This window comes from Copadichromis virginalis, linkage group LG5 (assembly GCF_057382275.1).
Source record: "Copadichromis virginalis isolate Kocher_CV1m ecotype Utaka linkage group LG5, C_Virginalis_male_GT1.1, whole genome shotgun sequence".
NCBI lineage: Eukaryota > Metazoa > Chordata > Actinopteri > Cichliformes > Cichlidae > Copadichromis > Copadichromis virginalis.
The window spans coordinates 2,550,879-2,568,700 of NC_140622.1; the positions used below are offsets into that span (position 1 = coordinate 2,550,879).

The window sequence follows — 17,822 nt, forward strand, 5'->3', positions numbered from 1 at the left end:
GGACATCTGATCTGGGACCGCTGCAATCTTCGACTGCGCCTCCAGCTGACCCGATGTCCACATCATGGGGGAGGTAAGCGTTGGAGGTGGCGTTGGATCCGGGGTAGGGAGGGTGATGCGTCAGTGAGTGCTTATCAGTATCAGTCAAAGGAGCTTGCAAAGAAAAGCGTCTGGACTTCTTTAAGTTGCTTGAAGACGTTTCACCTCTCATCCGAGAAGCATTGGTCTCTACTACATTGGTCTCTCCAATGTAGAGGTCTGAGCATTCCTCACTGCTCAGACCTCTACACTGGAGAGACCAAACAGCCACTTCACAAGCGCATGGCACAACACAGAAGAGCCACCTCCACAGGACAAGACTCAGCAGTCCATCTGCATCTAAAGGTCAAAGGTCACTCTTTCGAGGATGCCAATGTTCACATTTTGGACAGAGAGGACAGATGGTTTGAAAGAGGAGTGAAAGAAGCATCTATGTCCACTGTGAGCGACCATCTTTGAACAGAGGCGGGGGTTTACGACACCAACTCTCTGCCATCTATAATCCAGTTTTGAGATCCTTCCCAGACACCTTAACGCCCACTCACATCCTGGGACATCTGACCTCAGGAATTCGCATGATAAGGTGGGGCCAGGTTTCACAATGAACTCACCCGAAACTCTGGCTGATTGGGACCCACGCCCAGTTTCACACCTTGGCTCAGGCGATTAGAGGATCATCAGGGGGTCCTTTTGTCCCTCTGTGGGGGGAAACTCCCACTAGGTTTATATCTGGGACTCTCCACCATTTGACCTTAGAACTGAAGAAGCTTCTCGGATGAGAGGTGAAACATCTTCAAGCAACTTAAAGAAGTCCAGACGCTTTTCTTTGCAAGCTTCTTTGACTACGAGGACCTGGATGACTGAGAACCTTCACAGACTTATCAGTATCAGTATATGTCTGTGTGTGCGTGTCCATAGTTCAGCTGAGACAGTGTCCTTCGCCCTGCCAGGCTAAGTAAACAGTTTTCCAGCCAACCCAGGTGGCCTTGTAGGGAATGGGAAGGAACAGACTCAACACAGTCGTTATCAGGGAGTTGTTGTTCGGCTCCAGCCTTGAGCTGGCGCCAAAGGGGTAGCCGGATTATGATGGTAATTTTTCTTTTGCAACAACTCATGAGAATTTCAAAGTTGTCTCTCAATCCCGCGTTGGAGAACCACGAGCTTCCCCATGATGGTATCAAACTTGCATTGCGTGATGTTGTCATTCTTTTGCTCAGAGAGCCGATTCTGAGAACTCACGACTGCAGTGAGCTTCTCCAAGATGTGATCCAATTTGCACTCAAAGGTGTTATTCTGAGCAGGCCTCTCCTTGATGTCACCCAATATACGCTCAGAGGTGTTATTCTGAGTATTCACGGCAGCTGTAAGCATCTCCAAGATCTTAACCATGCTGCACTCAGTGAGCCCTTTCTGAGAAGTCGCGCCTCGTTCCATCGTTTCAATCCCAGCGGGCAGCCTTGGGGGGGTTTGAACAGCCGGTTCCGCTTTCTTCTCTTCAAATATTTTTATTGTGAAGCACAAATAACAATCACAAATTGTCCCATAGACTGACATTGCTTCCTTTTTACAGTTTTGGCATCAAGAAAAGGGGAAAAACAAAGCGAACAACAACAAAAAACAAAAACAAGAAAAAACAAAACGTACCAAAAAGGGCGGTCAAAAAAACAACAACAAAACAAACAAACAAAAAAAACCCTCCTCCCTACACCCTTCCCTTATCCCAGAGTGCTATCAGCTTATTTTATGCAATGGTGAAGTCCACATAATAGCTCTCATTTGTTCATAGTTTCCGGGTGCTCAATGAGCGGCCTCCAAATCTGATCGAAGTCCTCCAGTTTGTCATTTAAAATGTAGCGGATCCTTTCCAGATGAAGAGTATCTGTCAGTACTGAAATCCAGGCTTTCAAGGAGGGCACTTCTTTTCCCTTCCATAGGAGAAGAATCAGTCTCTTTGCACACATCAGGCCAAAGGACAGGAGGGGGATCTGTGTGCTCTTAAGTTTTTTAGATTGTCCTGATAGTCCAATAAGAATCAAAATGGGGTCGGGGTCTAACTGCACATCAAAAAGTTTGGGAAAAAAAGAAAAAACTGAAGCCCAAAAACTTTGTAATTTGGCACACATTACAAAACTGTGAAGCAGATCAGCTTCTGCACATTGACATTTATCACAGATGGCTGACGATTCAGGAAATACCCGATGTAATCTCGTCTTCGAGTAGTGCAATCTGTGCAAAATTTTAAACTGAATGAACCTATGTTGGGAGTTGATAGAGCAGGAATTAACATAACGGAGCCCTTTAGTCCAGATATCATTATGAATTTCTGACCCTAATTCCTTTTCCCAAGCTGATTTTATTTTACCTGTATCCTTCTGCCCGAGTGGCTGTAATATCTCATATATAAAAGCAACCGCATGCTTTTCTGTTATACAATCCGCCAGGCATTGGTCAAGCTTACCTGGAGTTGCAAACTCAAATTGCTGTAGTTGGGACCTTACATAGCTCCTTATTTGAAGGTATCTAAAAAGATCACAGGCTAATAAATTGTACTTCTGCTTAAGCTGTTGAAATGAAGCAAAAGAGCCCTGAAAATACAGGTGTCCCACATTTCGCAACCCCATTTCCTTCCAGCGATCAAATGTCCCATCTAAAACTGAGGGTTTGAATGCAGGATTAGCTGTAATAGGTGTCAAAAGCGAGAAGGCTCTGAGTCTATACTCTTTCACGATCTGTCTCCAGATTTGAATTGTATTGTGAATAACTGGGTTACAGTTGTAGTACGTCCTTTTAAAACGAACAGGAGACAATGCAATTGCACCGAGAGAATAAGGCATACAGTCCTCTCGCTCCATGTCCAACCAACTTCCCATTATAACTGTATCATCTAGCCAATAAGCTATGTATTGCATATTAGCTGCGAAGTAGTATTTTTTAAAGTCGGTTCCGCTCTCTTAATTCTCTGATAAGCCAGGGCCAAGCCAGCTCCGATCAGCAAGAACCCTGTTATCATGGTTCCGAATAGATAGATATCTTCAGCGTCCTCGATCGACAGTCCCTCCAGGCACACGACCCTCCATTTCTGTATCCGGCAGGGAAAGTCCCTCCAGGGCACTCGGGCTCTCCCGAGCCCAGACTTCTCATTGAGAAAAGGGTGTCAATAGCATTCAGAGACCAGTTGATCAAATCCATAATTCTCTTTAGGTTTTAGAGACAGAGTGTGAGAGAGTGTTCAGGGAAAGTAATACAAAAAAGACACGAGACTAGACAAGGACACAAGAACTAAGCAGGAAAGACAAGGGAGAGGAGAAGAAGTGTGTCCGCCTCCTCCGAGAGCCAAAAGGAACGAGCCATAATGAACCAGAGAGAAGTGAGTGTCCAGCTACTGCCAATTTTATTTATCTAGTGCCAAACCCAAACAACAGTTGCCTTAAAGCAACTGGTAAAGAGCTTTTCATGAGATGCACTTCAACTGGTAGCTGAAAAGTCTGGGGACTCTGATCTTTACTCCAACTTTCTTTTTTTTTTTTTTTGTATTTTCATTGATTTTTTTTTCTTTTTCCCCAAGTACTGATGGATGCTTCAGTGGGGAGAAGAGCTTACTCTAGAGTAGCGCTCCCTTTTCATTGAAACAGAGCAAATCTGGGAGATACCACTCTATTCCAAATGAGATAAAGAGGTGTTTCTGTGGTTGTCGTGTTGGTGCAAATGCAGTTTTATATGTCACAGTTGGGAGAGTTGTAGTGTAACAGATCAAGCTTGTCTAGCTCTACAAAATTACTGTTAGTAATCAGAAATGAAGACAAGCATCTTAATGAAGCAGGATTTTCTATATGAACTTCTCTGTGTGGAATGTTTTACTCTTCTGTTAATACAAAGCTGAGAATAAAGCAGCAGTTTGTTTGATTGTTTATTGGTTTGTTTGTGTGTTATTCCCAGTCCAACATGACTTTCTGCCGTCGGATGGGGATTGTTGGTCTGATAGTTAAGTTTGTGGTTGGGGGAGGGGGGGTGTATGTGGAACATTGAAGTTTCAAAGGAAGAGAAACGGAAAGTTCAGAGCTTGAAACAGGAGGTGGGAGCTAATGCTGTGCTGTGAGGTAGAACTCATCAGAGAGGGCTGTAATTGCTCCTAATATTCATTAAAAATTTATACTTTCCCTTCTTTCACTGCTGTGTTCCTTTGCTATAGATTTTTCTAGACTTTTTTTTCTTTACCTCAGGCTTTACATGCATTCCCAAGTGTTAATTAAAAAAAGTCCTTAATGCTGTGTTTGAATTGATACAAACACAGTTTTATAACTAAAGGAAAAGGAGAAAAGGAACTGTGAGGGAGAAAACTGAAATTGAGAAAGGCTGATGGAAAAATGTAAAGAAGAGTAGAGAGAGCAGAGAATCATAAAAGCACAAAGTCAAGAAAGACAGAGAAAAAGAAGGTGGGGAAAGATATGACTAAAGGTCAGGTGAAGATGGGAGGGAAACTTCATTTCAGCTCATAGCGTGTGGCTCAGCCAATAGCCTTATAAATTCATCAAAATAATTATCCATAAAAAAGTGCTGCAAAGTCAGCCTGCATGTGTGTGAGTGCACAAGAAGGACAGCAAGAGAGAGAAATGCTTTTATGAGTTGGGCAGAGGAATGCATTTATTTCATAAAGGGCATAAAGGGATCTGTTGACCATTTGAACATGAGATCAATGCAGGGGGAGATGAAAAAGATGACATTTAACCTGATTTGTGCCCCTGGGCAGGAAGGACCTCTGCAGAAAGCCACACTGCCTGCTTCCTTTCTCTGTGAGTCCACACTGCTGTCTTCATGTGGGAGAAATTAGACAAATCACAAATCTGCTTCCTCCCAAACTCCAGATTTGGTACTATTTGAAACAGAAGTCAGGTAAATCATTTTTGACCATTTATATCACGATAAACTGGAAACATCTTACAAGTCATTCAACGTAAGAATGACAACAAGCATTACGTAGCGGGGTACGGTCTGTGGCTCAGCTCCAGAGCAGACGGCCGGCTAACCCAGCTGGAGGTCATCATCAAATCATGCCTCCCCTGTTTGAGAAGCACGCTGGGAACAATAAGGGGGGAGGAGCTATAAGTGAGCTGTCACCCTCAGAGTCAGAGGCGCTGATAACAGCCTGGAAATGCTTACTTATAAATAAACAACTGTGAGCAGTGACACACTGCGTGTGCGTGTGTGTGTGTGTGTGTGTGTGTCGTGGTGCGCAGAATCGACACCAGCTTGCATTATGCATAGTGATAAACATACAGACATGTTTATCAGCATTTATAGTTTATCCAAACATAAGTATCTAAAAAAATGGGGAAAATGGGGAATGGGAAAAAGTTGAATTCATACAAAAAGGTAAACTTTCATGTGTTCTGATTACACAAAGTGAAATATTTGAAGCCTGTTTTAAAAATATTTATTTAATGGTTTATAGCTCATGAAAGTCAGAAGTCTAGGATGTCAGTTATTTAATTCAGTGACATTTTATTTATGTAGCGCAAAATCACAACACGGGGCGACCGTGGCTCAGTGGGTTGGGAAGCGCATCTGTAACCAGAAGGTCGCTGGTTCGATCCCCAGGCTCTCTGTCCTGGTCATTGTGTCCTTGGGCAAGACACTTTACCCTACTTGCCTACTGGTGTTGGCCAGAGGGGCCGATGGCGCGATATGGCAGCCTCGCCTCTGTCAGTCTGCCCCAGGGCAGCTGTGGCTACAACTGTAGCTGCCTCCACCAGTGTGTGAGAGTGAATGAATAGTGGTATTGTAAAGCGCTTTGGGTGCCTAGAAAAGTGCTATATAAATGCAATCCATTATTATTATAACACAAAGCAAGTGAGAATTAAAGAATTTGAATTAAAGCTATCTGAAGCATGTACAAGCTGATATTAATCTTTATTAGGGCTGTCAAAATTGAGAGCAAACAAAACTGTATAATGCCCTCTGCTGTCTTTGTGTAATTGGTCACATGACTGCATCACATGACTAACATGCGTCATTGTTTTAGAAAGTCTCAGTTTTCGCGACACGAAAGCACCGTTTTGAAATGTGTGCGTTTTCAACACGCTGCGCTTTCCATCAGCACTAACACAGTACGGGAGGCCCAAACGGAGAGGAAGCGATGCGTTTTCATACGAAAACACATTAGTGTAGACGCAGCCTCAAACTCACAGAGGAGCTCAGCACCTCCTTTGCTTGGTGTGAGGCCACCTCTCCTTTCCCCCCTGCCCCATAACTTCATCACTCTCCCTCCAGGAACTTGACGTCAGGAGGAGTTTGAGATCAGTGAACCCCAGGAGAGCTGCTGACAGGCATTCTCACCAGGCTGTTCAGCCTCTCCCTGACTCGTGCCACTGTTCCCATCTGAAGGCATCCACCATCCCCAAAGAGACTGGTATAGACAGCCTGGATGTCTACAGACCTGCAGCACTCACGTCCGTAGTCATGAAGTGTTGTCTCAGCATGTTAGAGACTGTCTACCCACCTGCCTTGACCCCCACCGGTCCACAGAGTCCACGGAGGATGCCATCACCATCACCCTTCACAGAGCCATCTGGAGGACAGGAAGGACTACGTGAGGATGCTCTTTGTGGACTATGGCAGACATCCTCACCACCAAATCAGACCACCTTCAGATCCCCCCTGCCACCCGCTCGAAGATTTCCTCACTATCCGACCTCAGTCAGTCCTGCTTGGCTCCAAAACTCTCCAGCACACTCAGCACTGGATCCCTACAGGGCTGTGTTCTGTACCTCGTCAGGTTTGCTGATGACACCACTGTGACTGAGGTCATCTCTGATGGAGATGAGACAGCGTACAGGGTAGCAGTAGAGAATTCGTCCCGCTAGAGTGCTTAGAACTTCTGCACATTTTTCTTTGTAAAACAAATGGCGGGGGGATGGAAGTTTGCTTTTCTTCATGTTGGAGTTGATCAGTTGCTTTGATAAAGGCCTGTGTGGTAACGTCAGGCTACAGAGCCGTGTATTAAACGAAACATCCAAGATTTTTAATAACTGAATTACTTGATGAAGCGTTGCGGCCCTAATAAATGTGTGTGCGTTATCACTATGGGCAGACCTTTGTGCCATCAGAAACTGAATTTGAATAAGTTAAATTCAAATTTGAATTGCTCAGATGTAACTTGAATAAATGCTTTTTAAAACTGAATTTGAACGAGCTTAATTTGAAATTCAATGTATTAGTTTGAAAATGATGGTCACTACACTGAAATTGAATTTTATATTTTGAAAATGAATTCATTTGCTTTGAAACTGTATTTTGTCCTTTAAAAATGTAGCTCTCGAATATTTTCAGTTTCACTTCTCACCGTTCAATTTCAGTTCCAAAATTCAGTTTTTTGGGCTGAATCTACAGCATCTTGAGCTGAATTAAGACTTCAGAAGTCATTCGTCATGTCGAATGACAGGCAGATAAACTCTCAGGTTGGTAATAAATGTATTACATGTGAACAAGCGTCATGTTAACAAATGAGAGCCGGACAGTAACTTTTATGCTTATTGTAGCTGTTAGCTAAAACGCTAATTTAGCGTAGTTTGCCCTGGATTCAGCTTTGACAACAAATATGATCGACTGTTTCTAGCAGAATTCCAAAGTTGTCATCTTGTACCCTCTCAGAGCCCTGTATGCTTGCAGAGACCCCTACAGTAGGGAAACATGCAAAACGGTGTCCAAACCTTTGTATTTGAGCTTTATTTATGTCTTACACAGCATCCCAACTCTTTAGCTAACTTAATAACTTTAGTTAGTGAATAGTTTAATTCATTAGTGCAGCATTACTGGATCATCTCTGTTTGTAGTGATATGATATACAACTATCACTGAGACAGCAAACTCTGTAAAAAAATAATAATCAACACTTCTCATTCTTTTAATCAGGGGTTGGCAACCTTTCTGATGATGAGTGCCATCTAAAATTTCAGCCTATTCAAATTCAGTTTCTGATGGCACAGGGTTAGGGGGTGAGTGTAGGTCTTTTAAGTGCGCCTTATAGTGTGGAAAATATGGTAAACTTTTTGAAAAGGCAAAAAACGTACATTTAATTTTCTGTTAGAGGAGTCTCCAGAGCATTTCACATTGTGCAGCAATGTGTGGCAGAATAAGACAAATTGTAAAAATTATATTAAATATAATGAAGTTATTCAGGTGAGTTTATTTTATTTTTATATATTTTTTCTTACCACAATTAGATGAAAAGAGCAGAAGATATGAATAAATTAAATTTGTGCTCGTGTCTCTGAAATGGATTTACTTTCATTGAAGTCAAACTTCTCTGTTGGCAGGAAGGTGTGTCTGTGTGGTCACTGAGGCAAACTGCTGTTTTTTTTCTTCCTGAGACCCAGCTGGTGTCCCACTTCCCTTTTCTTTATGTCTTCTAAAGGCAGATAAAAAAAAAACAGAGTGACTGCTTTGAACGGATCACTTATGTATTGAAGAAAGGGGCTTTTTAAATTTTTTTTAGCATTATTAAATCAAAATCTGAATCATAAGCAGATTACAAGAACTGGATGAGAATTTTATGTTCTGCCCTAATGCTGTGACTCAACTGGCTTAAGAATGTGTTTGCTGATCAAAGTGATTTTGATATATATTTCTAATTCGTTTATTTAATATTTAAACAAAAAATCAAGATAAGTAAACAAAGATCTAAACAGACAACCCTCCCTGAAAACCAACTGTTATGATGAATTGTTGTTGTATTACATTTGTAATTATTGGATCTAAAATGTGTGCTGGTGTTTACGCGTTTAAACTCTGTAAGACACGGGATTAAGATTTAACTGACACACAATAACAGGGCATACCCTTGAGACACTATGGTCAACAAGATCACTTATGTTAACTACAATATCTCAAAGTTTCTAGTTTCGTCCACTCAGGAGGTAGATCAGGCCATCTCCTAATTGGAAGGTTGGTGGTATGAAATTTGGTTTATCCAGTCAGCATGCCAAATATCTTCGGGCAGCATACTATCCCCAAATTGCCCCCATGGGAGTATGAATATTAGATAGAAAACGTGTGTGAGTCGCTGAATGAGGCATGCTGTGTAAAGTGCTTTGGGTACTGCAGTAGAGTAGTGCAGATGCAGATGTACAGAGTCTTGTCCTGTCGTGGTGCCTCGTCTGTGTTGTGCCATGCATTTATGGGTTGTCTGTATGGTTTCTTCAGTGTAGAGGTCTGAGCACTCTTCGCTGCACTGCACAGCATACTCTATGTTGCTTATGTCTTAATGCATGCTCAATCAGAAACCAGACGCACAAAGGTTTTTACTCATTTAAAATCATTGAGATCCGATGTTGTATATCTGCAGGAAACACACCTCCGATCAAGTGAACAAATTAAAATAAAAAAAAAACATGGATAAGGCAAATATTTAGCTCAAAATTTGAGGATAGATCACGGGGTGTGGCTATTCTAATTAGGAAGGGGATTCCATTCATTCCACTATCAACTGTGGCGGATACCAGAGGGAGATATATTATTATGCAGGGCAGGTTGTATGGGAAACAAGTAATTCTTGCAAATGTATACGGACCAAACTGGGACGACCCAAATTTTTATTGTACCTTTTTAAAACACCTGCCAGATTTAACAGAGTCCCATTTGATACTGGGTGGTGACTTTAGCTGCGTGCTTAATCCTCAACTCGACAGATCAAATCCAAAACCTGATAGCAAAATTTCAAAAGCAGGTAATGTTCTAAAATCCTTTATGCAATCTTATGCTTTTTTTGACCCCTGGAGGAACAAAAATCCTACATCTAAACAATTCTCATTTTTCTCACCAGTGCTCACGGATAGATTTTTTTTGTTGTAAATAGTAGAATTCTTCCCAAGGTTTTAGATTGCCAATACAACTCTATTGTTATCTCAGACCACAGTCCAGTACAATTAGATGTTAATTTTTATGAACGCTCAAGTCAAAAACTGCCCTGGCGGCTTGATCCTTTACTCCTAACTAAAGACTCATTTAACCCTCGTGTGGTGTTCGTATTTTTGTTACTCAGCCAGTGTTCATGGGTCTGGTGGACCCGCTAGAGTTTTGGCTTTCCAAATTAACACTATCAAACAATTTTATGTTAAATTACTCAACAGATGTTTACTTCATCCCAATTACAAGACATATGAACAGCAAACATGGTTAATTTTTTTCCTTTACCTTTGTTAGATCACATTTATGAATTAATGTGCTTCTCGTTTTTCTTTTATATAAAATGTTATAAATAAATCAGTTATAATCAAGTGGAGTGAGTGGAAAGACACAACACATTTACACGTGAAAAAATAATTAATTGTTTAATTTTTCTTTTGACATAAACTGAACACGGGTCTCACAGACCCGAACACCATACAAGGGTTAAAAAAATGGTCTCTGAGCAAATACAGTTTTTCTTAGAGACAAATCAAACCCAAGGGATGAAAATGACTGTTGTATGGGAGGCATTAAAGGCCTATCTTAGAGGCCAGATAATTTCATATGTATCATTTCAAAAAAAGAAATACTTACAACAAATGAACAACCTAGCCAACAGTATAAAAGAGATTGACTGCTTATATGCAGAAAATCCAACACCAAACCTCTATAAGAGAAAATTACTAAATTCAGAATACGAAATTCGGTCCATTCAGCAAACAGAACTTTTATTTTTCAAATCAAGGCAAAAGTTCTATGAACATGGGGAAAGAGCCGGAAAACTTTTGGCACATCAAATTAAGCAATCCATATCAGCTAACACGATTTCTGAAATCTGTAAAACCTCTGGAGAAAAGACGTCTGATCCGAAAACCATTAATGACCAGTTTAAAATGTTCTATTCCAATCTTTATACTTCAGATCCGGTTGATGAAAACAAGGTTGCTGAAATGCTTGATAGATTACCGATTCCACAAATATCTGTAAATGATAGAACAGAAATTAATAGAGAGATAACCATTAGTGAAATTGTTGAAGTAATTAAATCAATGCAAAGTAACAAGGCACCGGGACCTGATGGTTTCCCTATTGAACTATATAAAATGTTTATAGACAAACTAGCACCAATACTCAAAGATGTATACCAGGAAATATTCTTTCAAGAGAAATTACCAGATACTATGAAACAAGCCATAATTTCTGTGCTGTACAAAAAGGGTAAGGATCCCTCACAATGCAGCTCCTACTGACCGGTGAGCCTCTTAATGTCAGGTTTTGTAGATCGGACTCACCCGCAGACCACTAGTGTCTTCAAAAGGTGCATTTATTTACAGTGTTCCTCTACAGTGGAATTCATATATACATATAGTGATGTCAAGGGGAAAAGGGGCCGGGGTTCCAGGGTCCAGGAGTGAAAGAGGCAGGAGTCCAGGAAGGGAAGGTTTTCATTCAGCCCTCGCACATCTCCTCTCCTTTCCTTTATCTCTCTTGCTTCCGTTCAGTCGCCATGCACAGGGAAAGAACAGGTCCAGAGGCGATCTATACACAGGCAGAAAAAAACCATTAGTTTCCTGGTTCAGACAGGCTCACAAACTGACTTTACAAAATACAGGACGACTGACGCTGATGGCTCAACGATCCAGCGACGAGTAGAGCAGACTCGCCCTCTTAAGAAGGGTTCCAATCTCTTATGATCAGCAACAGATGTGCTGATCACCTCCAGGTGTGTAGGCCAGGGGCAGGAGCCCATACTGAGCTCCGCCCCGGCAGGAGAAAGAGAGAATGGAAGAGGGCGAGAGAGAAAGGGAAACAAAAACAAAGCACCTGACAGCTGTCAGCTGTCGAGGAGCGGAGACCATGACACTTAAACTGTGATTACAAAATTCTCACAAAAATCTTAGCTAATAGAATCGATCTCATACTGCCAAAAATTATGAATCCTGATCAAACCAGCTTTATACCAGGGTGACAGTCATTTTATAATATGCGCCGCCTATTTAATATTTTATATGCATCAGAACCAAAAGAAAAGTCAGAAATAATAATTTCTTTTGATGCAGAAAAGGCCTTTGACCGTATAGAATGGCCATATCTTCATGCGGTCCTAAATACATTTGAATTTGGCCCATTGTTTTGAAAATGGATTAAAATACTGTCTTCCTCTCCAGTTGCAGCAGTGAGGACAAATAATGTAACCTCTGACATTTTTCAGCTTGGTAGAGGCTGCAGGCAAGGCTGTCGTTTATCTCCCTATCTTTTCAATTTAGTAATTGAACCTTTAGCTATGTGGATACAAATTGAACTATTCAAAAAGCCTACTGTTCCCTATTGGAATGCCCAGTGCAGTAGCACGTTCGTGCTTCACTTCACTGTCCATTCACACAGTATATCGCAACCAAGCCAGACAAATTTGGGATCAAGTTCTGGATGGCCACGGACTTGGACACCAAATATGTCTGCAGTGCATCTCCTTACTTGGGAAAAGACCCCAGTCGTCAAAAGGGAGAGAGGCTGGCAGAGAACGTGGTCATGAAACTGATGGAGTTGTTTTTGGATGATGGGAGAAACGTCACAACGGACAATTTCTTTTCTTCACTGTTACCGTCGCACAGACTTCTGCAGCACAAAACAACGTTACTGTGCACGGTGAATAAAGTCCGGCGTGAACTTCCTCAACTTGCAAAAGATACTGCAAAGTGAGAGGTATTCTCCACTTCAGTGCTTAGAAGTGGCGGTGTCTCCTTAACAATTTATGCACCTAAAAAAACCAAGACTGTGTGTTCTAAGTTCCATGCACCAAGACGTGACGATCGGTGACGGCAGAAAGAGGAAACACAACACGATAACAGACTATAACCACATGAAGGTACGTGAATGTGTGTACAATTTTACACCAGTGCTACAATGTTTTCTGATGTGTGTTATACAGGCCTATAGAAAAAAACATATACTCATGACTCTCTCTCTCTGCTTTTACAGTGTGGTGTAGACGTGTTGGACCAAATGGCATGGATGTATTCCATAAGAGCAGCAACACGCAGATGGCCAGTAGTGGTTTTCTACAATATGCTGGACCTGGCGGCGATGAATGCCTACATTTTGTACAAGGCATGTACAGGGTGGACAGACAAAAGAAGATTGTTTCTGAGTCTTCTAGCTCAGCAACTTCATTGCCGATTCATGCAGCACAAGGAAATATTAGCACAGAGGCAGGCTGCTGAAGCTGCTGCAGCTGCTGTGCCAGGGACTGTAAAGACAACGCAGCGCCAGGTGCAAGAGAGCTGCAACAGGAATCGCAGCAGGTTTACCTGTGCAACATGTCAGAAATTCACCTGTGCCAAATGCAGGGATGATGGACACTGGGTCTGCAAACGCTGTAAAGTTTGAAACACTTTGAAATAAAACAGACGTGTGTACCCATATATTGTGAATGTGTGTCTTTTGTATGTAGGTTGTAACATAGAGGTTTGGCCTGCCTTGGATCTGAGTAAACAAATGCCAATGTTGCACACACACACACACACACACACACAGCAAATCTGCATTTATTTGTCCCACAAGTGGAAAATCTGCATTGTCATTGCAAAAAAGTGGACAGTGCAAGACAACAGCAGCTAAATAACAACTGTACAAAGAGCACAGTATAGAAAGTGCACTATACAAACAATCTGGAAACATAAATATGGACACATGTATTCAAAAATATTGGTGTGTGTATATACACACACACACACACACATATATCTATCTATCTGTGTGTGTGTATATACACACACACAGATAGATAGATATATGTGTGTGTGTGTGTGTGTGTGTGTGTGTGTATGTATATATATATATATATATATATATATATATATGTATATATATATATATATATATATATATAACTAGACTTTATGCATATTATGTAAGGTGTGGCTATATAAATGTATGTACAACTCTGTGTATATATGTTTATGGACATGACATGTAGTGACAAGGACTGACAAGAACTAATATTGCATATGAGAAATATTGAGAAATATTGCACATAGAAACTGCCATGGTGTATTGTACACTGCAGGTAAGGAGGGTGTCTTTGCACAACAAAAGCAGGAGAACAATGGAGCTGAAGAACCTGTGAAAATCTCAGCGGGGTGCCAAGAGGTGGTAGGGTCGGGGGAATTTACACAAATTTGCGCAGGGCTAGTAAATCTAGTAGTGGGGACTTGCACCAGGGAAAAAAGGCTCAGTAATTCTAGTGTTTAATAACATAGAGCAAGATTTCTCTGCCTTCCCTTTTAAATTAGAAAAAGAAACGTTTAAATATTTGGGAATAAATATAACTCGCACAATGAACAAGTTGTGGATTCATAATTTCGACACTTTGTTAGAACAAACATCACAAGATTTTAAAAAATGGGCAACACTTCCAATCTCATTAGCAGGCTGAATAAATCTAGTTAAAATAGCAGTCTTACCAAAACGTCTCTATGTTTTCCAAATGGTTCCTGTTTTTATAACCAAATCAAGTTTCAAAGATTTAAACAGATTAATAGCAACATCTATTTGGAAAAATTCAAATCCCAGAATGGAAAAAACATATTTGTAGGCACCAAAAGAGGCTGGTGGGCTAGGGTTGCCACTACTGGGCGGCTAATATCACCAAATTATTGCACTGGAAATATGTTTATGAGAACAGCGAGGGCGAGGCTGGGGTAAAAATGGAACTGATGTCTAATCCACTTCCCCTCCTAACCTCATCCGTAGCTCTAAATCAAAAACAGAAAATAACAAATCCAGTTGTAGGAACATCTGTTAGAATATGGCTTCAATTCAGAGGGCACTTGTTGCAACAGGTTAGTAATGTTTTCCCTGTTTTTTAACCCTTTTTTGCCATCCATTTCAGATAAAGCATTCCAAATTTGGCACAATAACGCTTTGAATTTTTTTTTACAATTTATTTTCAGGAGAAACTTTTAACACCTTTGACGCTCTGATGAGAGATTACAATATACCAACCTCACATATGTTTAGATACCTGCAAATACGAAGTTTTTCAAAAACATTGTTTCCTTCATTCTCCTACTTACCTCCTAAAAATCAAGTGGATACTATTTTGGAAATAGATCCTTTTGGCAAAAGGCGAATCTCCGTCATATACAAACTGATGCAGAGCTTAAGGCCTGTTACTTGGGAAAAAACTAAAAATAATTGGGAAAAAGACATTGGGGTGGATTGATCTGATGATGAGTGGAGATTTTGCTTGAATTGTATACATACTTCCTCCCTTTGCATTCACAGTGGTTTCATTCAGTTTAAAATTCTTCATCGTCTTCATTATACAAGAGAGAGGCTTTTAAAAGTTTTCCCAGAAGCCGATCCTGCCTGTCCCAGGTGTGGACATAATCCAGCAAATGAGGGTCACATGATGTGGTCTTGTCCGAACCTGGATAATTACTGGGGAAGTATATTCAAAGTATTATCTCACATCAGTGCGCAAAATTTAGTGCTTGATTTCCGCATTGGCATTTTTGGAGTTATGCCACCTCAATACGAAATTATTAAATCTCAGGAAAATGCCATAGCGTTTGCTACGTTGCTTGCCCATAGACTCATTCTATTCCACTGGAAGTCTGATGAGGCTCCTTCATAGATACAGTGGTTAAAGGAGGAGCTTTTCTTTTTACCACTGGAAAAACTTCGATACAGAGTTCTCTCATCACAACAAAAATTCTCTGCGACTTGGAACCCATTTATTGACTATTGTTGAAATCTCCCAATTCTTTGAATCTTTGGGCTGAAGGAAGGACAATACTCGGTGTATTTATGCTCAATCAACAATCATTTATTTCCATACAATTCAACACTTAAGAGCATAAGGACCATCATGATGGGGAGACATGCCTGAAGAGGGTCACAGCAAATCTCAAAATGGTGACGGGTTGCTCAGCTTTTTATAGTCTCTAGTGGCCCCCATCTAGTCGTAAAAGCCAAAACATCACATTCTTTCTCTGTTACAGCGCCTAAGTTATGACCTCGGCTCCCTGTCTTTCTCTGCTTTCTGTAAGGTGGGGGTGTGGAATGTGGTCTGTCTCTTCTATTATCGGCACAAGGTCCTCTGCACACAACATTCTCTTCATGATTCAGCAGTATGAAATGTCAAGAAACAGTGTAACACATTCAACAGTGTCGAGTAATACAGGTCAATCCAATAGATCTAATGATTTTCACACTCTTTTAAGTCAGAAGTATAATGCAAACTAAGACTACATACTGATCACACACTCTATGTTAAAGGGTATCATATGATCTACAGCAGTATCATACTTCAACTACTTTGATTACATATATAAGGTAACATATGATAACAGAATAATATCACAATTCCCCCTTTGATCTCTTTTCTTCAAAGAGATCACTTACAACATACACTCCAGCATTGCAAGGTCCAGGTCTTCTTGGTCCTGAGGCCCTCTGTCCCCCTTTAACGGGTGGACCATATGTGGGATGACCTCTGTGTTCACGCAGTTCAGATGCAAGCAAAGTTAGATTTACAACCATAACAGCAGTTACAGATGACACTCCCATCACTCCCCAATTCTCCCACAGCTTTATTTTGGTGCTCCAGTTTTCCACCCCCTTTTTAATGCCCCCTTATACCTTTCAAATGTACTTAGACTAGAACCTCTGTCTAAGGAGCTTTTAACCTTTATTTTTATTGCTGCAGCTACCAGTGTTTTCCAGTTGGGTGATTCTCAGCTTCTTTCTTCGACCTCCGGGGTTAGACCACCCTTTAGTCATTGCACAGTTCTGGGGATTATTCTGCCCCGATTTCAAACAAGGATCTGTGTGTTTTGGGATCACCGCCGTGTCCCCCTTTTTGCCAAGAGTCTCTCGAACCTCGTTGGTCTGGTGTTCCTGGTTTTCGCCAACCCCCTTCATGGTTATTGCTGTGTTTGTGGGATCCATCTTCTCCAGGAGCCCAAACGCCATGACACTTGACCCCAGTTGCTGTCTCGGCAGTCCCTACATCTGTCTCTGCTGTGAAGGGTCCTCACATCTCCGTGTCCCCGTCTGGTGTCTGTTCCTTTCTCTGCAAGAGACAGAAAACCAAAACACCTCTCTCCCTAGCCTTGATAATCTAATATTGTTATCCATTGTTGTTCTAATGATTCAAATTTGGTTTAAAATATTATGTTCAGGACCTATTCTAATCATAATCTATGTGTGTGTAAAAGAAATCAAAAATTAATGAACCATTTCTAAGTGTAACACCTTATATGCTTAAGTTTTGCCATAGCTAATTTATTAAACACAGAAATAACGTCATAAGATGTTCATAAACCCATTGTTTGGTGTTCGGACTCAACTTCCCCCTTTTTGACACACTCCCATGTGTCAATTCATTGGAGCTAGACAATTAAAAGAGAAGGTTAGTGACATCATATCTCAGAAAGTATCAGAAATTCTTCTCTCGAGTACCATTGCTCCAGCCTTGTCGTCCCAGAGGATCCTCAATCCCGGAAATTTCCCTTCTCCTCATGTAATAAAGTCTGTCATCCTTCCATGCCCTGGTAACTGGTCCATCCAGAGCTGTAACATTTTGAAATGTACATACAACAAGCCAAACCACACCTTGGTCACACCAACCCTTTTCTGCCCTGAAGATGTCCAACGCCATCTTAGTCTGGACCAGGGTTGTAATAGTTTTGCAATTTTCATTAGTTTTTATTTTTATTTAGCTTCGACTTCAGATTTTCAATTTTATATCAGTTTTAATCAGTTTTTACCAATTGTTTGCTAGTTTAGTTTAGTTTTGATTAGTTTCAGTTATAGTTTTAGTTGTGTCTGCAATA

At 41.0% G+C, this 17,822-nt stretch overlaps 1 protein-coding gene and 1 long non-coding RNA gene across 4 annotated transcripts in view; one reads left to right on the plus strand and one right to left on the minus strand.

The window, feature by feature from the left end:
* The window catches only part of LOC146708743 (receptor-type tyrosine-protein phosphatase gamma-like), a 372,141-nt gene that overhangs the window by 122,332 nt on the left and 231,987 nt on the right, over nt 1-17,822 (plus strand). The window lies entirely within an intron of this gene.
* On the minus strand, nt 11,287-11,732 carry LOC146708745 (uncharacterized). The gene is made up of 2 exons (XR_014920626.1): nt 11,604-11,732; nt 11,287-11,520 (listed from the first exon to the last, which is right to left on the minus strand). It is a non-coding gene; the product is annotated as an uncharacterized LOC146708745 (long non-coding RNA).